Genomic DNA, 26,869 nt, shown 5'->3' on the forward strand with positions numbered 1-26,869 from the left:
CCCTTTGCTGGACACCCTCCAATACTTCCACATCTTTCTTGTTCTGGGGAGCCCAGCCCTGACACAGGACTCCAGATGTGTGTCACCAGTGCTGACTGGAAGGGAGTGACCACATCTGCCTCGACCTGCTGGCACTGCCCTGCTGGCCCAGCCTGTGGTCCTGCTGAAGCCTTGCCACGGGGGCCCATTTGCTGGTTCACATTTAGCTTGTCCTCCAGGACAGTGAGGTGCACTGCATGCTTCAGTGTCTTTCCATTTAATTTGTGTCATTAGTGTTTCTTCTGGCTGCTGGAGCCATTTCTGTTTGCATTAGAGTGTTCCAGTTTTCACTGAGTATTATCAGATAGCAATTTGATGTGAAATGGGCAAAGCTGATTGAAGGGCCAAGGCAATTCTCTCCCTCATCATCTTCCAGAATAAGCACTGCTGTTGTAAGCTCCAAAAACACCTGTGAATGAAAGAATGTTCTTAAATTCTTGGATGACTTCCAGCATCTATCTGTGGGGAGGATAATCTTTCTGTGAAGAAAGGATGGAAGCCTGTGTGTATCCAAAGGTGACATTAAACTGAGCTACCCTTCCACTCACATTTGTTAATAATCCATTGCAAATGTTTCAGAGGCTTAAAGGACCGCTGTGAATTCTTTCCTGGGAAAAGGAGCCTTGCACAAGATGGGTTTTTAGGCCCTAGAGACGAGCAAATCTTCCTCAAATATTTTGAATCATTGATGGGTATTTGTTCCAAGCTTTAATCACTCCTGTCATACCAGCCTCATTTTCACCCAGGTGACTTTCCTTGTGGCAGGAGGGTGACACAGTGGCACTTTCACATCAGAATGGAGATGTCTCAGCATGGCTGGGAATCCCCAGGGCTTACCTGGGAGTGATTCAGGTCCTCTGAGCAGTGATAGGATCATAGGAGAATTTGCTTCTGAAACAACAAAAAGGGCTTTCCAAGGTCCTTCAGAGACGTGTCTGTTGATTCAGACTTCCACACTGAACGTGGTAATCATTTCCCTGAGCAAAATTTCAGAAAATTGCAGCCTCTTCAGCAATCCCTTCTCTATCCTGTTTTTGATAACAGGCTGTTCAGCAGACATGGAAAAAACTGCCCAGCCTTTTTCCTCTGCCTGTGGCAATCCTCAGGTGCTCCCACATTCCCCTCTCCCAGCACCACCAGAAAAACCCTGTGTCGTTCTCCAATAAAGAAAAATCCCACCCAGTGAGAAGCGAGAAGTTTCTTTGCAGTGGAGGGTCAGCAGCAGGTGGATTACACCCTGAAAATCCCCTGCTGGTTCTTGGAAAATAGGATTTAGATCTTTGTATAAAGGCAACTTTTATTAAGCAAACTGCTATCCAGTTGGCTCCCTGGAGTGCTCAGCTATGTGAATTTAGGGAGCTTTTAGCCAGGAAATTGGAGGGACATGGTTATCTGTCACAGGCTTAAAATCCCTGCCAGTGCCCCCGGGGGTGGTGCTTCTGTACAGATGCAGGGAGAAATCCACATGCACTCCAAGCAGTGAGGAGGGGAGCATGGCTAGCAGGTGATAACATTTCCATTTAAAATCAAAAGGAATGTCTTAATTTATCATGAGGTACTTTTGGGTGGTCAGTGAAGAGAACCTGAGGCCTATAAAGACTGCAGCTTTCTGTATTTACCCACATGAGGGGTTTGTTTGACATGATTGCTTTCCAAAATATTGACAGTAATATGCTGCTGGTATAAAGGTTTAGGAAGGAATCGAGCATCAGCCTTGTTTCTGAGGGCAGGAGTGAAGAAGGTTTGGCCATTACTGGGAGAAAAACTGTATATATGTATTGCATATTTCAGAAGAAACACCTGTGGCTGAGGTGCACATCACTGCTCAGTCAGACCTCATGGACACAACCTTTGGGCTTAGTCTGGACTGATCATATTGCTCAGGGAAATGAAAAAGCCTGAAGGTTGTCATCCTCTGCCAGCTGCCAACAGCTCCAGTGGCCCAGCGGGAGAGCTGGAAACTCTGGGCAGAGGCACACCTGACACCTTTCATGGGTTCATGTTTGCCAGTGCTAACATGATTAGGGCATTAAGAGCTGCCATATTGGCATAAATCTGATCAGAGATGCTCTTTTATGGCTGTGCTTCTCGAATGGGGCTGGGAGCTGTTTGCACTGAGTAGTAGTTGATCTGGTCCTGGAAATCTTGAATGTCATGGATAAAGCCAGCAAAAAACTGAGACTTCTCCAGAATTGGAGCCTGTGTCCAGACAAAGATCATATCAGCTCAGGGGGGTAAATTCTAGTTGCAGGGGAAAAATGGGCCCTTTAAACTGATTTTTTTTTTAATTTCTCTTGTGGCAATTGAGCCTTTCTGTCCTTGTCCAGAGGGAAGGGTGCTCTGGAGAGAGAGGTGATGTGCCTGCTTTGCTGCACAGCTTGTGGGGCTGGTGAGGACTGGTGGACAGCACTGAGGCCACAGCAGCATTGCAGTCACCTCCCTCCTGATTAATGGGAGCAGACAGGGACCAAATGGGTCATAAATGTGCCCCTGAGCTGCAGGGGAGGTGCACCCTGTGATGGACCTGCAGGGCTTGTTGTCCTGACATCATCTGGATGGGGGAGCTGCTGGATGGCTGACGTGGGGTCAGGGAAAGGCTGAGACAGACAAAGTTGTCTCAGAAATGCCTTTGGGTCTCACAGCTCAGACACAGCCAGTGACACCCCTGTCTGCTGTCATCCCTCTGGAGGGACAAGGCTCAGCAGAGCCACCTGGACATGGCCTGAGTGTGTTTTTTTGTGTGCCTTACTGGGCCCTGCCTTGCTGAGCTCTGCCTTGCTGGACCCTGCCTGGCTGAACCCTGCCTTGCTGAACCCTGCCTTGCTGGACCCTGCCTGGCTGAACCCTGCCTTGCTGGACCCTGCCTGGCTAAGCTCACCTTGCTGAACCCTGCCTTGCTGAACCCTGCCTTGCTGAACCTTGCCTTGTTGGACCCTGCCTTGCTGGACCTTGCTGTGCAGCTCCCACTGCTCCCCCAGGCCACTCTGCTCACAAACAATAATTGCACATTATCCTCTCCCTGCAGAGGTGCAGCCAGGCTGGATATTGCCCTAAGTGTATGGAGAAGATGGGTAGAAGGTCATTTTTGAGTTAATGAGACCTTCCAAAAACAAACCTCTCTTAGCAGAGATAATATTCCCCCCTTCTTTGTTTCCCCTCCCCGTCCCCCAGTGCTCCCTTCTTCCCATTCCAGGTGCTCCTGCTTCTGGAAAGACATTTATCATTTCTCCATCTCTGATGGTAGATTTTCCCCCCCTCTCTTGCTCTCTCATTTTATCTTGCCCAAGGGGTCTGTGCTACCTTTTATTAGCTGACACTTCACTTCTGCAGATGGAAATGACACTAATGGAATGTGGCTGAGGCTTTATTACAGAAATGCTCCTCGCCCTGCACAAGCAAACTTCCAAATAATCCTTCAGGGAAGGAATAAACCTTAAAGGCAGCTGCAGGAGCTGTGGGTGAAAAGAGAGGAGAAGGGGCTGATGAATTAAGAAAGGAAAAAGAAATAGGGAAGGGGGAGAACCAGGCTAGGGCATATTCTTTTGTGTCCAAGAAGAAAACAAAAGTAGTTTAAGTGAGAATCAGCTGCATTTAATGTCCAAGTTGCTGGCAGAGGTTTCTAGGTGAGGAGATGGGGCAGTGACATTCCTCTCCCTGGCTGTCACTCCTGTCATTGCCCCAGCTTCCTGCCTAAATCTGTGCCAGTAAAATAGCTGCTAAGGATGGTGGATGCTGTTCTGTGAGCTTCAGTTGTGCTACTGTGAACAAGCAAAGGGTTTTCAGAGCAGGGGGTTGTCTCACCAGACCCAGCTGTGCTGAGCCAAGCTGGCAGGCCTGGGTCTTTTTGCTTTTCCTGAGCATGAAATCCAACCTGCGACACACTGAGAGGTGACATCACTGTGTCCTTGCACTCTGCTCCCTCCTTAACTTTAGTGAGGCCAGACCATCTCTCTGCACCATGAGAAGGAGATGTCAACACTTGCAAAGGACCCCTGAGAGCTGTTCTTGAATCCTGCCCCTTGGCTGTTGCCAACTCAAAACCCCAGGACATAATGAAAACCAAATGGTTGCAGAGATAAAGTGCCAGAAGAGAGAGAACAAACATCTGGGAAGGGAGCAGGGCAGCAGAGTGGGAAGGCTCAGAGAAGGTGAGAGGAGTGACATTTGCTTAGCAGCAGCCTCTGTGGTTGTTTTTCTGTGTTATTGATGCTTGCTCTTCCCTCCCACTTTTATTTTCATGGTGTGTCTATTACCTCTATGGCTCATTAGGCAGCAAGATGCTAATGCTGCCTGTAAAGCTGCAGGATAGATAACCCCCCTCCTCTGTTCTTCTCTGTGCCTTTTTTCTTTATTAGATAGCTAGTTTTGCTTTGCTTTGTTTTGTTTCCTCTCCATGTCATCATCTTCCCCTGGCTCCCTTCATTCATAGTGTAGCTCAAAGGAAAATGATTTCAGGAGTTGGAAACTTTCTTTGTTCTCTCCTTCTCCTGCTGTAGGAATTTATTCCATCTCTTAAACCAGTTAACCCTATTAAAAAAAAAAAAACCAAACCAACAACAACATCAAAACAATCCAGCTGTGACATATTGAGAGATGTTACATTGAGGAATGATTGCAGCCTGTGTATTGACCAGTTTGAATTGGCAGGATGGGGGACAGGAGTTAATTAACCCAGGCTCAAAGATGCCACAGAAACAGAAACATTTGTGTTGATCCACAGCAGAAAAGGAAACACAAGCAGCCAGTTTGTGCCTGGTTCTCCCTGCTCGCTTGTTGGCTCCCAGACTAGCTGGCTCACTCCTTGTGGAAGGAAGCCACTGCCAAATGGCTTCACTGTGACCCTGGCTCCTGCCAGGGCAGCTCCCACCCAGAGGAGGGCTGGCCTGTGAGGACATGTGTGCCGTGACCCCCTCACATCCATCATCTGTGTGCCTCTGGTCGCAGATGAGAATTTTATTTATAGCACAACCTTTCTTTCTTCCTTCACCAAAGCACTTAAGGGTGTTGTACATCATCATAATAAAACCCATTACAATAAAATATTACCTCTAGAGTCTTTGAAAATGAAAGGCAGGCAGAGGAAGCTCAGAGAAAGAGGGAGAAGCAAGGGCAGGAGTAGAGAGTGGGTATTTTACATATTTGAGGTGCCAGAAAGGCCATGTTGCAGGTGGAGCCTGGGGAACCACATAAAGGTCTTGAGAGTCTCTGCAGAAATGGGGTCAGACAGAAGCAGACAAAGCTTGGACAGAAATGGAGAGGATGGCATGGATTGCTTCACTGGATTGCTGCACCCCAAACCTGGGAAGAGTCTGGAGGAATGTCTGGGCTCGGGGTGAGACTGTGCCTCTCCCCAGTCTCCTTCCCACCTTTGTCCAACAAATTCTTCCTTGTGGGAGGGGCTGTGGTGAATTTGAGGAAGGAGCTCAAATCTTTTTCACATCAAGAGCCCACCATGATATAACTGGCAGCAGATGTGGGCTGTGATGGTGGGAGAGATGAACAGATGGGGACTAGACCTGGCCTGAACTCTGTTTTTCATTTTTCCCTGATATTTAGTTTCCTACTTTTCCCTTCCTCCTATTTCTTGAAATCTTTTGTGGATGAAAGCAATCTTTCATTTTCTGTTTATAGAGCTGTTCTTTGGTGTAGCTGAGGCTCTTTTGCACATCTCCCCAGAGCAGTGTGGTTTTTTTGTTTGTTGTTTAGGCTCAGTTACACAGGAAGCTTAGTCTCCCTTGTCCTTCTCTCCTGTTCTACCCAGACATGCTTATCCCCATAGCCCAGCACTGTGCTCCTGATCATTTTGGGTAGCCAGAATCTGTCTGTACATCCACAACTGGAGCCTGCCCACAGCAGAGGCAGTGCTTGTTCATTGTGCAGTCATGAAGAGACACCAGAGAATGTGCTGACCTTGTGATAATTAATGGCTTGTGGGGTAATGGTTCTGTGTGACGCATTACAGAAACGGGATCCAGCACTTCTACATTTAGGGTAATTGAAAATCTGAGACGTTTATTATTTTGGGCACACTACAGTAACTTTGGTCTTTAAATCTTAAATTAATCATTTCAGACATTTACAGGAAGAAAACAAAAGGGGCTGGCAAATAAGGGAGATTCAAGCAGTCCATGGACTGGTCACCCCAAGGGAGGGCTCCACTGCTGTGTGCTATTCCCTGACAGACCTGGGGAGCTGGTGCTCGCTTAGCAAACCCTGGACCTTTCTTAATCATTGTGGTGTGCTGGCCAGAGTCTCCTCAGTCAGTAAAAAGCTCCTCAGGACAATGCCTGTGGAGAAAGTTTATCCAAAACCACAGGGGTTGAGGAACCAGCCTCTCTTCTTTGCTGTATCCCAGAGCTGTGACTCCAACCACTCCACTCTCTGGAGCTTGTACCTCATGGGCCCTGTGGTGGTGAAGCTGCTGGAGTCCAGATGAGAGTTTGCCACAGTTTAAACATTCTGTGACCTTTCCAGAGAGCAGAGCCTCTTTTGGGGCAGGTTTGTCCCTCGCTGGTGCTGTGGTGATGTTTGGGCTGTTCCCATTGCAGTGCCAAGAGCAATCCCTGCAGTGGCTGCTGCATCCCTGGTGTAGAGCACCAGCCTGGCTCCCTGAGCACCTTGCAGGGTTTGCTCAGGTGAGCAGAGACAATTTTCTGTGAGAATCACTTTGCCAGTTGAGTGCTCTGGCGTGGAACAACCCATCATTATGGCCTCACCTGTTATTTGTGTGTAGAGCAGGTCGCACAATTAAGGGGAGAGATCTGTAATAGCCAGCCCTAAGTAAAGGGATTGTAACCAGGCTAATAGAATCCATTTCCCTCAGCTGCTCCATTACAGCAGTGCCCCAGACTGAGCTTTTTCTTCACAAAGAAGGAACCACATTAATTTTCACTCTGTTATTTTAAAACAAGCAGACAAACAACTGCTTGTTTCAGCCTTCTCCTCCCACTCACTTGTGAGAACGGGAGGGGGTGGCACAGACTGGGACAAAATTTAAAAAATGGGGAAAAAATACAAATCCAGAGGAAATAACAAAGAGAGCTAGAAAACTTGAAATCCCTATGAAAGATATTTTTCAGTGCTCTGCTTCCTTGCCTGTCCATAACTTGTAAGGGACAGTGTACTCCTGATGAGAATTAGTGTGACTTTTCTTTGGTGGGAGAAAAGTCAATGGTGGGAGCAGGGAGAATTCAAGCATCTAAATTTAGGAAATGCAAGAATGTGCCCCACCCAGGAGCCCAGGCTTCATGTACAGTTGTACTGATCTTGAGAGCTGTGTGTTTCTCCTGTAGCTGTAGAGGGAGGCAGAGATTATTGCCTATAACCCCCAAGAGCACAGAGAAAGTCCTACTGGAGTGTCCTGTTTGGCTTTTCTTTTCTCTGCCTTTATTTCCTCTTTCAATCCTTCCAAGTGTGGTGGAAGGATTGTTTTATTCTCCTCTGGATGGTGTGTTTAATCTCTAATTAGGCAGTTTTCTCCTTTCAGCTGCCACAGACCAGGTTACAAACCTCAGATTTGAAATGAGAGCGGTGATAACGGAGGTGGTGCATGTCAGAGACTGGGCTTGCTGCCTTTCAGGCTGACTGGAAAAGTCAAAGAGAAAATAAATGTAAACAGCAGCATTGTGATGTCCTTGAGCAGCTGAGAGGAAAGAGCCTTGGCCAGGACCATTGGCTTGATGGGGTGACAAGAAGATTTGCTCCTGCAGATCCTTCCCCTTCTGTTCACATTTCATTTGCAGCTTCTGAGTGAGATTCCCAAATGCTTCCTGAACCCAAGATATGCTGGGATTTTATGGTCAGTATTGCCTCATACTAGATTGACAGTCATTTCACTCTGCCATGCTAGCCTCTCTTAAATTGGTGTTGTTATTCCTAAGGGCCAGTTGTGCTTTCTCTATTCTGAAAAAAAACCTTGCTAAAGTCAGTTCTTGTACCTAAAATTTCCCAGGCCCTTATTAAATGATTCCTGTCAATAATATTTACGAGTTTGTAAGATGCAGCAAAAAGTGCTGTTTCCTTCCAGCCATATCTGCCTCTCCCACAGCACATGATAAGGAGTCAAGGGCAAATAGACAGATAGTCTGAAGACTGGCTTGATCAGTGCATCTGTACTAAATGTTCCTGCTCCTGCCTGGAAATGACAGTCCAATTTCATGAATCTGAAGTCTGACACCTCCCACAGGTGCTACTTCACTTGTTGTTTATTTCCTTTTGATTTCTCTTTGAAAATCCCAGTTCGTTTCATGGTCAGAGAACCCCGTCTTTGGTCCCCTCTGTTCATCAGAGCCCTTCACAACCTGGCAGAGGATGAAAGGGCTGTATAGATAATTTATGGGAAATCAGTAATTGAATCTTGGCTGTTCCCATAAATCATATCACCCAGCTATCAACCAGCCGTGGGTAGCGTAACATATTCCAAAACCTGCATAATTGATGACTCCCTTGCAATAGTCCAGCACACACAACTGGTGATTTTTCCTTCCTCCCAACAATGTTTTGAAGTTTTCAGTGAGGCAAGCTCAGTACCTGAGCAGACCTGCAAAGCAAATGGCCAAAGTCGTTAAGGAAAAGATACTGATAAAAGGAGAATGTAATCCAAATTGATGGGTAAAATGAATCCTTCATGCTCTTTCCTAAAGGGATTGGGAATGATGAAAGCACCTGAGGAGGGAAGCTTTATCTCTGAGGCTGGTTTATGGGTGGTGTTTATGCAACAGAGACGTGCCTGTGAAAATGGGATGTGAGGGAAGCTGTTCCAGACAGGCAAACATGGAGAGCATCGCTCGCCTCGAGGCTCCTGCTGAAACCCTCCCTCAGCAAATCCTGAAGGCAGATCCTCACCCACTGTGGGCTGAGGTCAAGTGCCAGTGAAGTGCTTCAAATTTATTTCATGCAGCTCCTGATTGGGATCTGAATGCTGGAATCTGTAGAGGCAGCTCATGTTTTTGTCACATGCTGTTTCCCTCTCTACCTCCAACACTGCAGGAGCCCAGGTGAACTAAAGAGGCCAAGAAGGATGAGAAAAACCACAACAGAGCATTCTGCACTGGGGAGACACAGACTTGGACTTTGATAGAATCCCCCTGGGTGTGATCTGGCTGTGAAAGCAGCTACTGACTTCACCTGCTTTGGGTTCTGGGGCTCAGCCTGCAGCTCCTGTGGCCACACAGGGCCAGGCAGACAGGCTGTTACAGCAAGAGCTTTTCTGCTGTTTGCTAAGCAAGGAAAAAAGCATTTTTGTACCCTGGCTAACCCTGACTGCACAGCCTAGGGCTGTGTGCTTTATGGCTGAGCCTGTAACAGTGTCTGCAGCTGTCACAGAAACCTGCAGGCTGTCTTGTGCACTAGAGCTGCTGTAGAAAATGATGCTCTGTTTTGGCAGAAAAGAGGTCCTGCAAGCCAGGAGCAAAGCACATGGAGTGATGTGCAGCTTTTCCCATCCATTTAACCTAGGTGTTTGCTGAGGCCTGTTGGAAATGTATGGCAGATTTACATGATCCAGAAAGACATGGTAATACACTGTTTGGGGTGTGCTGCTGCTGCTGCTGGCTGGATGTTTGTTTAAGCCCACAGTACTGCTGTTTCAACAGAGCAGTCTACCCTGTTTCTCCTGAGGGAAAAATGATTTTTCTTTAAGTTTCACAGCTCTTTAGTACTGGAGATCAAGGGACCTGAGGCCAATTTTCCTTGCAAAAGCCCTTTCGGAGTGTGCCCTCATTAAAGTTTTAGGGGGCTGTTTTTAAGGGAATCTCTTGATCATCCCCTCCTGGTGCTGTTTTTGCGCTGGGGAGTGGAGTGTGAGGCAGAGGGGGAGCAATGTCCATCTGGGAAAAGGACAGAGCTTTATCCCAGTGAAGCAAGGCTCTCTCCATTGGGTTGGTTGTAAATGCAACACAGTGAACCCTGAAGCTGAACTGCACCATACAGGGACTCCTCTAACATGAGTTAGGGATGCAAACTCCTTCAAAAGTCAAATTTTAAAAAAAAATTGGCCATTGTTTTCATGAAGTACTGACCAAAAAAGGAGCTCCCAAAGAGATTAACAGTTGCCCACACTTAGCCATAATTCAGCCTGGAGTGATATGAGGTTCCAGTATGCTGAGGATGCTTGGATCAGGATGCAGCTGCAGCATCTCCTCTGCAACTCTGCCATGGCCCAGGACACCTACCCAAAATGTGTCCTTTCATTGCTATTTGGCCATTCTTCTTGTGGGTGCTTTGTTCACTGCCACTGTTAAACAGAAAATCAGACAGGTGCTCTGAGGTTTGGGGATCTGTCCTAAGATTTAATTGAAAAGTTTTTGCTAAATTTGTTTGCTTGTGTTTAAAATGAAAAAAATCCCCTGAAGGGAATAAGAGTTTTAAATTCTACCACTACTGAAGAATTTACGTGCTCTGAATTTTAAGTTCAGGGTTTGGTTGTTTGCTTTAGTTGCAGGGAAGCCATACACAGATTTTCTGTTTCCCAGGACCATCACAAAGCACTGGTTCCACTGTCCCCTCCAAGTGCTGCTGCAGAGCTGCCTCATTGTGACTCTGTTGTCAGAGAAGTTTTCATAAATCCACTCCCATCTTCGAGCTTCTTGTGGGGAGGAACCCCGTGACCTGTCCTGACCTCTGCTCTCAGCAGGGCACAAATGAGGGATGCCAGCCTTAACAAAGAGATCACCAAGCTTTGTGAAACCAGTGACTCAACAGAAACAAACCAAGTGGAAAACACCAAGTGACACTCCCTGGGCCACTTGTGTGTCCATGGGAATTGCAGGGGTTTCAATACCAGCCTAAAAACTCCTCTGAAGAGCTGGGGGAGGGTTTGAACTGGGGGAGGGTTTGAGCTGCAGCTCCAAAATCATGGGGGGAGCACCACGTGTCCAGGCAAAGAGGGAATCCAGAGGTACCCACGGTGAGAAGCAGCACTGCAGGATGCTCTGCACAGCCACAGCTGTGGTGCACATCAGCCAGCAGTGATCTCTGCAGCCTGCTCCCCTCTTCAGCAGAGCTGTGATTGCAGAGCTCACTCTCTGATCACTCCTGGGTTACCTCTCATATCTCTGACCCTCCCAGAAAAGTTAGCTTGAGTCTAATGATAGCTTATCTAGTTATTATAATTAGGTGTATAATCATTACTAACCTGCCTTAATTACAGGTTTTCTTCTAATGTAAAAGATTCCAATTAAGGTTCATTACATGGAAAATCTGTGAGTCTGTTATTTCACTCCTAAGATCATCCAGAACAAAGAGAGCACATGCCGACGCTAAGTTTCTTTTAAGGGCTGTATTTTAATTAATTCCAGCTTCTGAAACAATTAATGGATATACTCATAATATCTTGGGAAATTCATGCTCATCTCTAGAGAGACAGTGCCACGAGCTCAGGGAAGATAGGCAGCATTTCTTGCTCATTACTGAGAACCAAAATTTTAAATACACCGTGGAGCTTATCTTGGGAATTTTGTACTGCTGGCTTTGCCTGAAAAGACTGAAAATTCCCCCAGGGTAAAGAAGGTGAGTCCCTGGTACTACCACAATCAAATCTCTCTTAGAGTTGCCTGGGAGCGTTCTATCCCCCTGGATTGAGCAGGAGGGAGGGTCCTTGGTGTGGTGGCAGAGTGGCAGGGATCACATGCCCCCACCATGCTGCCCTAGGGACAAATCCAACACTTAGGATGGAGAGAACCTTTGCTTCCTTCACTGACCACTGCCTCCAGCAGGGAAAGCAGGGCAAGCAGCAGCCCATGTTCATCTGTATCTGTTTCCATGTCTCTGCACTCCTCTAAAATGCTCCAGGATCTGATTGCAGTGTGGAGATCAGATTGTCTGCCAGGATGGCTGGAGGAAATGCTGGAGAGGGTGGCTCTGGATGAGAACTCCACTCAGGACAATCTGTCTGTGCCATGGGGAGAGCTGCAGGTGATGGACGAGAAATGAGCTGGCAGAGGTTGGGCTCTCCTCTGTCCCCCCCTCTCATCTCTTCTAGTTCATTAATTTATAAATACATCCATCTATGCTCAGACTAGGTGGTAAAATAAGAGCAGAGCTGTATCTCACCACGTGCAGCTGTGCCTTGTGTGATGCTGACTTTATTTCCCTGTATACATCTCAGTGTGAGGTAAACTGGAAGCATTTATAACGTGAATCAAAGAACAATGTGTTGTTTGGAGGTCTGTGGAGGGAAGACAGCTGTGGTTTGCAGGCTGTGCTGTCCATGAAGCACTGTGGTGGACTGGGGGTGGGGAGATTCCCCAGGAGAATTGGCAGAATAATAAGAAGGAGATGCTCTCTGAAGGAATGTGGAGGACAACAAATGCCAGACATGAGATCCAAGCGGAATTTTCTTGCAGTCTGGAGTCAGATGAGTCCACTGTTTGAGGAGTGTTGATGTAACTGTGTGCAGATAAAATTAATGCTAATTTATAGTTCATTTCATCGACTTACTTGCTTTGGCTATTCCACCCACTCTGAGTATTTTGATATTGCCTAGAGAACACAACAGCAGATTCTTTTCTGTCACTGTATTGTATTTTCTCAGCCAATGGTATCTCTCTGTGCTGGACTCCTGAATACCCATGATTTCAGCTTCCTTGGTACCAGCCTCACACTCCTGTGGCCAAGAAGAGATCACTGATATTCACCCATATTTTTCACAACATACCACAAGAACGGGGCCTCAGCTTTAGATCTGGTGATACATATTTATGTTCTGCAGAAATGTCTTGCCATAGTATACCCAATCCGAGCTGAATTGTGAGCTCCTCTTCCCTACTAAGGAAATTACCATCTGCAAGGGCACCCTGTCAAAAGGAAGGAGAGAGCTTACAGTGATATGCAAGTTACATGTAAGAAGAGCTGAAAGTCTCAGCCAGCATAAGGCAAACTCCAGAGTGAGCTGTCAGAACAGAGCAACCTTTAATATTCATGTATCTATTCAGGATGCATCGCTGCATAATGTCTATTGCAGTCATCAGATACACATGTTTAGCACCTAGAAACAGTAAAATCACTTGTTAAAGCTAAAATGGAAATTATGGGATTGATTTACCTGCGCACTTCTAGTTGCTTTATGCCAGGCTGGTGATATGAAGAAGGCATAAACCTCATATAACTGGCTGAATAAATTAGATTAATGTCTTGTTCTCCTTTTTGGAAAGGTCTAAAGCAGACAAAATGTACCCTGAGACTGTACAAATTCCTCTTCTTGCACGCCTCTTGCAGCCTTCCCCTGCTGCAGTTTTTATGGTTTTTCTGGTTTTAAAAAATATCTTTCAGCAGAGGTTTGTGTCCCTTCGCTGAAGGAAAGCTGCTGGAAGGTGACTGCTGCGAGAAGTCCTCCCTCATACAGGGCACACATTGCAAGCCCAGCTTTTACACTTTTGGGGGCAAGTCTAAGACCCCTGTGAGCACAGTGTTTTATGGGTTTTCCTTTGATTCCTGCTCTCCATTCACTGTTGCATGGATTCTCTGGGAGCACAGTCTGTGCTGCTCTAGCAACACCATTTTCTCCTTCCTCCTCGGCAAAGACAACAGAACACGTGAAGCAATTTTGGCAGCAAAGTCATGAGCTTGCAGTTGGGTGTGGTGTTGCATTCTCAGGTAGGGATTCGATGCTCTGTTTGTTTTGTGGCTCCCTGTGTAGAGCTGTGCTTTGCTCCATAGATAAAAATACGTATCCTTGTGTATATTTTCATCTCTAAGTGCTTTTTCTGAGGAGGCAAAGATGGAGTTTGTGCAATCACAGTGATTGCACTTGGTTCCTCTTCATTACAGTCCATTGAATGGCTCCTTAGATTTTTCTTTATCTAACATTACTGATATTCTCATTCTGTGGAAAAGAAATCTTCAGTGTTATGAGACTTTTCCAACAGAAAATAGTTCAGGTCACATCTTGGAATCCTCAGCATGATGTTGCCTTTCTAAGACTTCAGTATATGTTTGATTAGTTAGCTCATGTAGAGCCAGTTTACTAATTCTCCTGATACTCACATTTGCAGTTCTGTAAGCAGGGAATTTATCCTGTCTCTGGTGATATAAGCACCTGTGGACAAAAGCAAGGGACTGAAAACTGAGGGCTGAAGATGTATCCATGTGAAGGAGGCTCAGCTTGGAACAGAGTTGTGTCAAATTCACAAGGCAGATTGTGCTGCTGTCAGAGAGTGAAGCTGGAGAGGAGCATCAGGTGCTCCTGACCCTGGCTCAAACCAGGCAGTCCATCTCCCCTTCACCCTGTTCCTCACCATGCTCATTCCCTCATGAAACCAGTGAGTGCTGGTACCAAAACCAGGCAGACTTTTCTTTCACCACCATGTCTTTGGAAGTCATGGACCATGCATCCAGTTGGAAAAACATCAGGCATGTGCTTCGCTGGCTCTCTGAGTTGTGGTGGAAACATCTCTGGGTTGGATCCAGCTGTGCAATTAGTGAATAAGCAGGAGTGTGAATTCCCAAGAACATTTATAGCTGATGGGCCTCTTTTGCTGGCACCAGTTGTGCCCTGAAGCATTTGTTAAATTTAGTTGGATCAGAGGATCTGAGCAAGTGCATTGTGGGAGGGAGAAAATCAATGCCATGGGCATGTTCCCACTCCAACATGATTCTTCTGGATGTGATCCTTCTGGATGGAGTGCAGGGGCTCTTTTTGACTGGCAGGTTTAGAAGAAGGGTTGGAGCTGAAATTGGATTATTACATTAAGTGAGATGATTGCATCTTTTAGGGCTCAGCCTAAATCCTAGACAATTCTGGCCATCATCATTATGTGAATCCACACACTGAATATTGAAGTAAAGTACTGAAGTGGCTCATCAGTGGGAGAAGATGTCAGCTGGTGCCATTCAAGGCAGCTGGACTGTTGGAGCTCATGATCCAGGAGTGCAGTCCTGGACTGCACTTGCAGGAACCACAGAAGATGCTGTGCCCTCATTTCCTGGGAGACTTTTGAGAAATCTGACCTCACTTCTCTCCTTTCTTCAGCATCCTGAGAAAATTAACAAGGCTTGACAACCCATAATACTCTCATTTTAGCTGCAATCACAAATCAGAATGGGCTCATCATGTGCTGTGGTCCTTACTAGAACTGCATCAGGGGCTGATTTCTGGTTGGACACTGATCAGAGCAGGTGGGGCTGAAGGCAGGAATTTCAGAGGGCTTGAGGCCCTGGCAGTGCCCTTGAAGCAGTATGTTAAGTAGCATAATTTTATTAAAATTTAATAAGCAATCAGAACTTGTGCACAGCTTTGCACTGGCATTTTTAAACAAATGAATATCCCTATTGTAGAATTTTATCTTTTGATGCAGTTTGCATTAAATTTATAAAGTTTTGAGTCAAATTCTATATGTTTGTGTCAGGCAGCTTTTGCCCAGGAGGGTCAGGAGGGTTGCAGGAGCACTCAGATGTGTCTCTGTTTATTTGAACCAAGCATTAAATCATTAAATCTTTCACTGCCTTGTCCATCTTTAGACACACTGAAGAGAATGCAGAAGACACGCTGACATACCTGGCTCATGTTTGAAATTGAAAAGCAAAATCCTGGTCCAAATTAATTTAATTTAAAAATTCCCAGCAACTTCAACAGAGCCAGGCTTTCATTGAGAAAATTAATTTCATTCTGTGTGTGTCTCTTCAAACCTTTCCATCCACTGCACCTGAACAAAAGCCAACATGGAAAAGCCAATATTGACAAAATCCAGGCATGACTGTCTTAGGTCATTTCACTTTTGGCCTCTTCAGCTTCCCGTGGCCCTGAGGATAAACAGAGGCTCACTCAGCAATAGAGGCAGCATTGGTGTGCTTCAGCTGGCTGTGGCTACTGGCCAATGCTGTTGGCTTGTACAGCAGTCCTTTCACTTTCAAGTCCATCTGAATGACACACTCAGCTGGTTCTCAGGGCTCCTGCCAGCAGCAGGGCGTGGTGGGTGGGTTGTCTTCCCTGTCAGTGGAATTGGGATGCTCAGAGGGGAGTGTCTGGCTTTCACATGGAGAAATCTTTAGGGAAATCAGCTCTCATGCAGAAGACACCTATTTAGTGCAGCTCTGAGGAACTGAGGTAAAGCAGTTTGAAAGAGAGAGAGAGGAAAGGCTGAGTAGAGCAGTTGTGTACAAAGTCTATGAATTGCTTATTACCCTCCAGGACCTTTTCTTGGTTACCACAGATGTAATTTCCAAGCCTCTGGCCAAAAAGAAATAAATTCCAGTAAACAGAAAGCTGCCATCCTGTTGCGTGGTAAAGTTCAGGTGCAGTTAGGCTGGTTTGTAAGATCAGGGATGTGTGTATTTGGAAAGGATAACAGAAAATGGATAACTTGTCTGAAGAAAATATGACATCATAGTTGAAAAGTTGAGCAGGTTTGCCCCCATCCTTGCTGGAAAACTTTGATATTAGTTTGCTGGAGAGATGCAAGTGGACACTAAAGGGAATGCCAAGGTTTACCTTGGTGGCCATGGGAGTCCTGCATATCCCATGGGATTTGCAGAAGATTTGTCAGAAGAGAGGCTGCTGTTCACTGAAAAATATTTCCAAAATGCTTCCTGATACTGTGACAATTACTAACAAGCTTGTGAAATGTGTTCTGCTGAAAACTGCAGACCAAAAGGAGATTTTGTTTTCCTTATTCTTCAGTAATTTCCCCCCTCACTTTCTGTTTCTGCATCTCTTTTTTTTTCCTGATGAATGTCCCTCAGGGGAAATGTCCTTCTGAGCCAGAACAAAAGACTAGGTGAATTATGAACTTTTGTTATTAGGATCATAAAGCCTTTTCCTCTTATAATTTCCCTCTCTTCTCTATTATTTCGTGTCCTTTGTTTCCCTAGGTGACCCTTCCTCAGAAAGAACCATCAGGCCTCTACATCTTTTTCGCCTTTCATTCCACACAAAATCCTGTTCAGAGTTCTTGAGTGCCTGCCTGGAGGTGAAGGAGCATGGGGTGAGTTTGAGGAAACTCTTTCATGTCCCAGTGAAAATCCTTGGAATGAATTTTTACTTGTGGTGGGCATCCCAGGGGATTACAGCACAATAATGTGGTGGCAGTGATTCTGTTTGGGAAGGCAGCGCTTCAGATGTGTCAGGGAGGTTTGAGGTCTGAAAAAGCCAATGAAAACCCAGTATCAGAGCTGCTGGGGTGTTTCCAGCTCCATCCACCAGGACCAGGATGTGACTCAAAAACTCAGAGGAGGCTCAGTCTTTGAGTGTTTGATGGACCAGTCTCCTGTGATCACTCAAATTGGTTAAATACACTCCTGTGCTTACATGACCTGATGGATGGGAGTCAGGGAACTCTATTCCTTACAGCCTTTGGCACTCCCAGTTTAAATAATTTGCAGCAGGGAACTTGTTTGGGTTGGCAGGACAAGGATCCTTGGGAGAGGAAGAAATTTTTTTTTTTTGTGGTTCCAGTGAGACTTTCTAGCTGTTATTTTGGAGGAGCAGAGATCTCTGCCTTGCTGTTGGTGCAAGCTTTCAGTCATGATTTACCCACAAACAGTCACGTGTCAATTGTGATTATTTGTGCATCACAAACTGTTTACTTGTTTTGGTGCTCGCGTCTGCCTCATTGTCTACTTAGTGCCGAAAATATTGGGCTGCATTCCTGGCCTCAGCTCCCACAGCTCTGCCTCCGCTGCCTAATTGAATGCAGACAGCTCTTGAAATAAAATTTCCGCTGCAAATGTTTCTGCTGACAAGTTCAGAAAGCGCTGTCTGGGAGCTCGCTTTGCTCTGTCTGAGAGGTGTCTGTCCCAAAACCATGCCTGCCTATACATTTCTGACTTAGAGAACCCTCAAATATGACAGGACACAAAGAGGATTTTAATGAATTCTAAAAAAAAAAAAAAAAAAAAAAAAAAAAGAAGGAAACAAAGAAAAACCATTTTCTGCCATGTTTTGGGTGGTGTAGTAAAAAAACTGCAGACAGTTTGATGCTGCTGTTTCTTTTCATGTTATGCAGATACTTTCCACCTGTGTTAGTGCTGAGTTTTGGTCTCAAGCAGGTTTTTTCACCTCTCTTAATTTGTCTTATTATAAAAAAGGGAAGAAGAAAGAAGTTAAGGGGTGTCTGTGTGTGTGTTCCTAATACAGACCTGTTACTTGTCCTTAATGCCTGAGTCCTTAAGAATGATCCACTTTTTTTTTTTTTTTTTTTTTTTTGTGAGTGTGTGTGATTTTTGAAGGACTGCACTGGTTCCTTCACACAGCTAGGGAAAATCAAATCTGATGATTAGTGCTGTGATTCTTCTGACAGGCTTATATTGCTGCCTTACAACAGGCAATCCTTAAACAGGTGCTTAAAAAGATATATATATATAAATGATATATATATATGATTTAATTCCTCCCAAAGGTATTTGATCCAAAGGTATCAAATGCTCTTTTTTGCTTTGTATTATATTTTTGTAATGCAGAACAATTTGCTCCAGAGGATTTACAGTGGGTCACTATATCTAGGTGTGCAGGAGCTTGGTGGAGGCGAGATAAGTCAAACTACAAAAGCTTTATGCTTGTATTTCAAAGCTGAAGGAAGAGACAAGGTGCATGGACTGGGCTGCAAATTGCAGGGAGAAATAATTTTGCAATATTTCACTCTCAGTCACAAGAGGAGGCAATGGAAGAATCTATTTCTCCAGTGAAGCAGAAGTCTTCTGCTTGTATTTATCAACATTTAAAACACATCTCTAACTGTAATTTCTAGCATGCCAAATGAAATTCCTACCAGTCACACACTTTGTTCCTATTAGTGCTGTTAATAATGTAATTTATTCAGCTAAAGGGCTCCTACAGAAATATATAAGAGGGGAGAAATAAAAACGGGAATGATACAAGCAGTAAAACTTGGCTGATTACTCAGGAGCCTTGCTGGGCTGGTGGATCAGGTGAGTCTTGCAGGATTTTTCCAGGCAGTCTTGGCGTGCTCAGAACTGAGCTACTGATTCAGAGGTGCTTTAACTGGATGGCTCAGAAGGTGCCCTGTGAGAGGGACACAGCCCTGGTGCTGCTGGAGGGTGGCAGCTCCTCTCCAGTTCTGTGCTCCAGGGACCCTTCCTCGCCGTCCTCCCCGCAGCCAGGTGGCTCTGCCCCACAGGAGCTGCAGGCTGAACAGCAGCACTGATGGCTTTGTGTAATCCTGACTAATCCAAGGAGCTCAGGAAATTACACTGCATTATTTGTACACAACGGGAAGGACCCCAGAAGGTTTAGAGTCAAATGATTCTTTACACTTGAGGCAAAACTGGGCATCAACTCTTTGCCTGTCTCCTTTTCTCGTTGCAGAGTGTGAGGCTCATTACAGTGACAGGTTAATTTTGTACTTGAGGGCTCTTCAACATTTGGCCCTCAGCATATTTCCAAATTATTTATCACTGCTGCTAACAGCTGCTCTTTTGCCCTTGATGTTTATTTGAAATGTGCTCTTCAGCCCCTGGAATAGCTCTCTGGGGACTGCCTATGGGGAGGCTCATGAGTGTGTTGCAGCCCACAGGTTTTTGTCTGAGCTCTGGAGCAGCCAGGCTGGGAGAGCTGAATGAGAGTGAAATTTGCAGCTTTAAGGAACTCTATACATGGGCACTTATTGGAAGAATATCAGCATTTTATGTGTCCTGTGGTTCATCTATCACTAGTAATTCATTTTACAATGCATTAACTGACCCGAGCCTATTCCCATTGTGCAACAGACAATCCTTCTTTCTTGCCTTCACTTCCCTACAGTGTGTCAAGGACCTTAACTTGCTCTTATTGGATTTTTATTTTCTCTTGTTTGGAAACTGAGTGTTTAAGGGCTAGTTTTCACAGCAGCAGAGCATATGCAGCAATAAACATCATCTCCAGTTGATTAAGCACCATAGCTGAGTTGTTCAGCTTCCACAGAAGCTGTTTATTGTAAGTATCCTCCAACTCTAAGGACATCATTTTAATTATATTGCATGAGAAGGAGCAAAAACAATAAACCAGAACATTAGAAAAAATTAAAAGATATAATTTTCCTTCCCTGAGAGGAAGATTTCCGTGAAGGTCAGAGTAGATTGGAGGTATTTGTACAGCTGGGATGTGTTCTTGAAAGGCCATTTCCCAGTAGTTATTTTTTTTACAGAGGCTGCAGAAGACATTAAGGATAGGACAGGCCATTTCAACTGATCTTCTGAGGCCACACTGTGAAGTGGTTGTGAATCATGCTGGTGATTTCAGAGAAATGTATTGCCCAAGCTCACTATTTGTCAGTGCAAATAATGTGTTTCCAGCTTGACCAGTGGAGTCTGGCCTTGACAGGGCGACAGCAATGGCAGCAGCTTGCTTAGGTTTCCTTGCTATCTCTGCTGAAAGATGTGAGAACATCCATTTCTATTACTGCCATTCTGAATCTTTTCTGGTTCCAGATACCAGCTTGGACATTTGTCTTTCCTGCCATTTGTTTGAGAGAGCCAGTGAAGAACTGGAATAATAATACTAAAAAAAAAAGCTGTAGCAGGACAGGCATGGGAGGACAATGTCAAAATGAGGCTTCTCAAGCACATCAGTCTCTTCTTTCAGACACATCCCTCACCTTTCTGAGCAGCCAGGTACCCCAGCACTGTGAGCAGTGGTTGGGTCTTGGCCCAGAATCTTCCTTGACTGATGCTGAGGGGACCAGCTGTGTCACCTCAGAGAGCAACCCTTTTCTTGTCCTGATTGTGGTAATTGTCTCCTCTTTTACAAGTGTTTAACTGCCAATTAAACCCTGCTTTAAGTGAAGCAGTGCCAGTCCAAGGCTGGCTGATCCTCAGATAACCCACAGCAGAGAGGGAGGGCAGTGGCAGTTTCTGCTCTGGGAGTCTGACTCAGGCCAGGCTTGTTGAAAGGTTTGTGAACTTTCCAGTAAACCTAGTTCTAAACAAATCTGGGCTGTGTTGGCCAGGTAAAACATTAGCTCCACATGCTGCAATTCCTGCCTCTTTCCTTCCTGCACAATGTGCTCTGAACCAAAGAAACCCCTACAATTTTCTCAGGGATTTCAAAGGTTACTGCTGCTGACGCCCTGCAGGGCTAGTGTGAGGTGAAAAAATGGATCCAGTTTGGCATGGTCTTCTTTTGAACATAGATTTTTGCCCTGCTCTAGTATGAATGACTCTGAGGAATAGGAGACAGGCAGTGGGGCAGGATCTGTCAAAAAGTGTCACCCAGTGGTGCCTGCTCCTGTGACCAGGCTATGAGAAACACCTTCTTTGTCCTCCCCACACCGCCCCACTGCATTTTAATTGACACCTTCCTTACCTGCTTTTATTCAAGAGACCTCCCTGCACTCACTCTCAAACATATACCACAACTGTCTTTTCAGTTCTTTTTAAAAATCCCCTTTTTTTGCAAATCCTGTTCAGTACAAAGCTGCTGGAGGCCTGTGAGTTTGCCTCTCCTGAGACAGAGTATTACCAAAGTGAGAATGCAATGTTTTTTGGAGGACTGTGATCATCTCTTCTGCTATAGGCCCCACAGAGAAAGGCTGCTCTGTGATCATAAACAATACAAACAAAAACAGCCTGCAGTCACATTACTTAATGCCAGCAATTTTTGCTACTTCTATAAATCTGTCTTCTACCAGCAGCTAAATGATGATGATGTTGACAACATTATTTACTCCATGATGTTTGAAGGGCTGCTCTTTCTCCAGCCACTGGTGCAAGCATTTTGAGAATGGAGTGCTGCCTTGGAGAGAAGCAGAAAAGCCCAGTTGTGGCTTTTTGCAAAGGTGTCAGGACCCTTCAGAAGAAGGACACAGCTTGCTGTTCATATTCTCACCCCAAATACTACAATTTTTTGTGGAGACTGAAGGAAGAGCAGGAGGAGCTGCTAAACCCAGCACCAAATGCTTTGAACAAGGTGATGTTGACTAAAACTGGCCCTACTCTTGGTACCTGTGGATTTACTGCTCACCCTCCTCCCCCAGAAGTGCCCATCATTCCTCACTGCTCCTTTTCCACCTTTGCCACCAAGCTGTCCCTCTGATTTGCTAGACCTGGTTCTCAGTTTTTGGTTTGTCTAAAGAACAGCAGATATGCTCGGATATTTCTAAATGCAGAATAGTTATGGGAAACCACCTTATAGTGAAAACAAAAGGAAGTTTGCAGTCACCAAAGATTCCTCATTGTTTTTCCTCTAATGTGGAGAAAAGTAGCAAAGCAGCAGCTGATCCCTGCAGAAACACCAAAGCAAAAAGCAATAACCAGGAGGTTAGCTGGTTAACCAAGCTGCAGTGCAGTGACTTTGAGACATCACTGCCTTCTTGGTGGTGTTTCTGTGGCTCAGGTGACTCCACCCAGAAAACAGGAAGATAACAAAACCTATAATGCAGAGGGTCTGGGAATCACATATTTTAAGGCTGGAAGGCGATCATGAATCATTTCCTCTCAACTCTTTCATCTTGTCAGCTTACAGAGTGCAGGCTTGCAGTCCATTACATCTGCACAAGACCCATAACCTTTGTGTGATCATCCCCACTTGCTTTAAAGACTGAGTGAGAGAAACCTGCACAAAGCTGTAGACAAACTATTTTAGTGGGTAATTGCTCTTGCAAAAGCACATCTGATGTTTGCTATACGTACTACTTTACCTTTTTATTCTGTCTTTGAATAGATTTATAGCCTTGGGCACTGACCTCCTTTCAAGTTGTTGTTTGACTTTTTTGTTATTTTTTTCTTCATTTCAAATATGTGAATTAGTCCTGATATAGAATATATAAATGAAAAGATTTTAGAAAAAAAGTTAGTGTTTTCTAGGTAAAAAGACTTCCTGTAACTATTTTTTCCTAACAAGTTCTTCATTCTCTTAATTTAAATAAGCCCATGTGTACAGAGCTAGGGCTGTTGAACTCTTTCTCAGAATTTCCCAAAGAAAACTGCTGGCCACAAAAGCTGGTTTGACTTGGCCCCTATGTCCACTCTTTCTCTGATAAGAATTTAAATTTTTAGGTCCCTTCCCTGGCAAGGAAAGGGACCAAATTTCTCTTGTTTAAGAAAAAGATCTTTTTATCTTTCTCTAGAGCCAGAGGTGCTCTGAAGACATGTAGGAACAACGAAATCCTCATCCTCAAGTGTTTGGATGTATTTTCTGGCTGAATTAATCTTTCTGATGGTCTCCAACCCATTGTATTTTTGTCAAATTTAATGCAAAAGTTTTAACTTTTTACATTTTTACAATGAAACATCTTTTATGCTACTGTTTATTGCAAATCCATCATGTGATCTAAAGTCTCATATAAATGTTGCAGGAGTCTGCTGAACTTGTGGTATTATTGTCTGCATTGCTTTCTTGTTCCTGTTTGCAGCAAGTTCAGTGAAAATTTACTTCTGTTCCTCATCACAGCTACACTGCTTTTGGTGTGTGCCACTGCCAAGAACAAAGCTGTAGCACTTAATAACAGAATTTTGTCAGAGTCTTTATCTCTGGGAGCTACTCCAGTTTATCATTTTAATAGCAAATGGAGTGTTTTATACAGTTGCCTGATAAAAGTTCCCATAAGCATCTCTTTAGGGTTTTATTCTTTCTTCCTCTCCCTTCAGCCAGAGCTTTCAGGGACACCAATTTCCCCCACATCTTTTTGAGGCCAAGGTCAAGCCTAGTGAAAGATGCTGTGGGACACCTCAGGTGTCAGACATATGACAGAGCTTTGAGACAAAGCAATAAAGCAGAGTACAAAGGGTCCACAACGAAGTAACAATGTCATGGTGATGAAGAAACAAAAGATGATGGGCTCTGGTGAAAAAATCCACTGCCAGTGTGCATTGCAGTTCAGGCTCCAGCCAGCTGGAATGGAGAAGAGAATGAAGGTTGTTTCTGTCTAATTTTACTATCCGTATTTCTGTTTCATAGGCTGAAAAACTTAGTGAGATGTGACTTGTGTCTGTTCTTCACCCAGGCAGGTTTCAAAAACCAAGGAAAACCTCATTTAAGTGAAGTGCATAGAGAGGCAGCCCAGCAGCTACCAGTAAACAAATTACCAAGGGTTCACATTTAGAGTGCCCACATGTCCTGTGTTGTGAAGGATGTCCTTTAGCTGCTATTTCATGTCCCTTATACAATAATAAATGGTTAAAATCATTTCTGATAAGGTGCAAAGTGTTGTTTCAATCTGTAATAGGTATACAGCCATGTCAGGGGCTCAAAGGAGCATGAGACATCCTGAAGTGAAGCCTGGCAAATAAGTTTTGGGGTTGTGTTCCTTGGGAGGAAATTATTGATATTGCTTCTGAGACAGGGATGGGGGCCATGCTGGTGAGCATTACCCTGCCATGGGTGAGGTGAAATAAGAGATGATTGATGGGCCAAAGGGAAATGCAATTTTGTGTGAGAAAAGGTCTGCAGTGCATACAGGAATTCAGGGGCAGTGTGTAATATCTGGCTTGGAAAATTGCCTTGTCCATACTTAACAGGGGGTGGATTTTCTGAGCTGAGATTTGCTTTGGTTTAGGACTTTCCCTTATTTCAAATCCAAGGTGTGGGGAATTCATGCTAAGTGAAGGGATTGAGCTGTGCACACTTGGACAACATCAGCCTCCACGATGACTTTGTGAGGCTCTCAGGCCATGGACAAGCACAGCCTAAGGTTGCTCTCATTGACTTGCAGATTCAACACGCTAAAACCATGTCCTAAAAATATGGGTCCAACCTCATCCTGGGAACCTGAGCTTCCAAACATGGGCCACAGCTGAGTTTTTTACAGTCTGGTACAGAATGAAAAAGAGAGGAAGAACTTGTTGCCTGACAGTGTAAAAAATCCATTGAATATTAGTAATGAATGAATGGATGAAGGGTTTCCATCAATAAAATCTACTGAGATGAAAACATCAGCACTTATTCCTCAGGTTTTGTGATGGGTGCGTGTTCAGATGAGTCTGAAATGCTTCTAATTAATGTTATCAAAAGTGTGACATTTAATTAACTCAGTAACACGTTCAGCCTAATGATAACACATTTTGATTCACCACAGGCAGCAATGAGCTCTCCTGAGCAACTCCAAAGGTGGGGAGGACTGGGGAAAGAAGGAGAGCAGGAGTGCACACAAATACACTTTTTGCTGCAGAAAGGCAGAGTGGCAAGAGAGATGATTATGTTGTCAATCCCCATCTCACATCAGACAGACATTTATGAGTTCAGAATATCTGATATCAGATATTTGTAACAATAATCTATTTTCCCTAGCTTAATTATTGCAGAACTCATTTGCCACTGGAAAGAATAACAACAGGATGCATTAGTTTTGTATTCTTGAGTCAGATCTGGTCAATGAAACGGTGCCTTTTTGACATTGAAACCTATTGCAAACATTTTCTAAAACTGAATCAGCAAATGAATTGTTGGGGTTTTTTTAATTTGAAATGGAAATTTCTGCTGTGTCATTCAGCTGATCAATAAGGAGTTATCCAGAAGAAGTAATATGAGTGGGAGGGAGAGAGAACCCCACCTCTGCTGTGCTGTTACTGCTGGTTTTGCTAAGCATGTAACTGATCAGTCAGATAGCAGCATGAAATTTCCTTCTCCACAATATTTATGGGAATTTAAATGCTTTTCAGAGATATCTTATTTTGTTTAAATAAATAAATAAATAAATAAAAAGAACTAAGATGAATGGGGACTATGCTTAAGCATCCTGTAGATATTTGATCACAGGAGATGCCTCTGCATCTCAGATATACAATGAAAATATGCCATTGGCCCTTTAACCCTTGTAGGACTGACTCTCCCACCCTCAATCTATGACATGAGTTCTTAACTGCTCTCAGAAATAACAACAGTAATTTGTTCTGCGTGCAACCTGCCCAGCTGGATGAGGTAAAGAAGCTCACGAGTGAAAATGAAGTTTTCTGAAGGTGTTTTTGATGACTCACTCCTCATTGCAGGAGAGATACAGGCAGGAATGAAGCTGGGAAGATGGGACAGGAGAAATTATCCAAGAGATCCAAGGACAGAGCCGGGGGACACGCAGCAGAGCACAGATCAGTAGAAGGAGTATGGCAAGCCAGAAGTTCCCAGATGCTGTTCCTATCAGGTGTGTTTGGTGGCAACTGATTGAGCCATGCCCTTGGAGATTCAAGTCTGCACTCTTCCCTGAGTAAAACTCAGCCTCCGTTGGTTTCTGTTGGTATCAGTGAGGAGTGGCTTCAGGTTTAAGGTGGGACATCAGGCTGTCAGTCAGGCCAGTGCTGTTCCCATCTCCCAGACCTGTGCTGAGGGTCTGAGGGTGGATGGTGTGAGGAGCACAAGGCTGGGTCCCACCACAGGAGCTGACCATGGTGCCAGTTCCATGCCACGGGCTGCACCGTGGGAGGTGGACAGTGACTTATTGCTCCTTCCAGGAATTTTATTTGCATAGTAACAGGCAGAGGAGGACCGCAGTGTCCCTGCAGCAGGACCATCATCGCAATCACTGCTGGGTTACACTGCCATGGCAGAAGTATGCATGTTTAAAAAGGGGGCTGTGCATGGGGACGGGACCCAGGGACACTCTGGCTTTTGGGAAGTGAGTTGAAGGAGCGCAGACAATGGAGCCAAGATCTATTCCCGAAGATGTATGAGGGGGCGTTGGAATCTCGTTGTCATGGGGGGTTTTGTTCTCCCTTCTTTTCCCTCCTTGCCTCGCATGCGAGAGGGAAAGGGGCGGAGAGGGAGGGCGGGAGTGGCTCCACTGCCGTGCTGGGTGCCAGGCTGGCTGCTGCAGTACCGTACTCAATATTCTGATCACCTTGCGAGTCAAGGAGCCTTGTGGAGCCCGCAGTGGTGTCAGAGTGAAAAACGAGCCACGCCACCACGCTTGGCCAGGCGGTGGCTGCCTGCCCGCAGCGAGTGCCAGCCTGCAGTGTCTTCTTTTGACAAAAACCT

General features: G+C 45.0%; 1 long non-coding RNA gene across 3 annotated transcripts in view; it reads left to right on the forward strand.

Annotated features, from left to right (window-relative positions):
• LOC119706381 overlaps positions 1–26,869 on the forward strand; it is a 142,046-nt gene that overhangs the window by 42,498 nt on the left and 72,679 nt on the right. For all 3 annotated transcript variants that reach the window (XR_005258519.1, XR_005258521.1, XR_005258520.1), the window contains exon 3: positions 16,846–16,958. This is a non-coding gene — a long non-coding RNA (uncharacterized LOC119706381). The remainder of the gene's footprint in view (positions 1–16,845; positions 16,959–26,869) is intronic.

The sequence above is a fragment of the Motacilla alba genome, chromosome 13 (assembly GCF_015832195.1).
Source record: "Motacilla alba alba isolate MOTALB_02 chromosome 13, Motacilla_alba_V1.0_pri, whole genome shotgun sequence".
NCBI classification, from domain to species: Eukaryota; Metazoa; Chordata; class Aves; order Passeriformes; family Motacillidae; genus Motacilla; species Motacilla alba.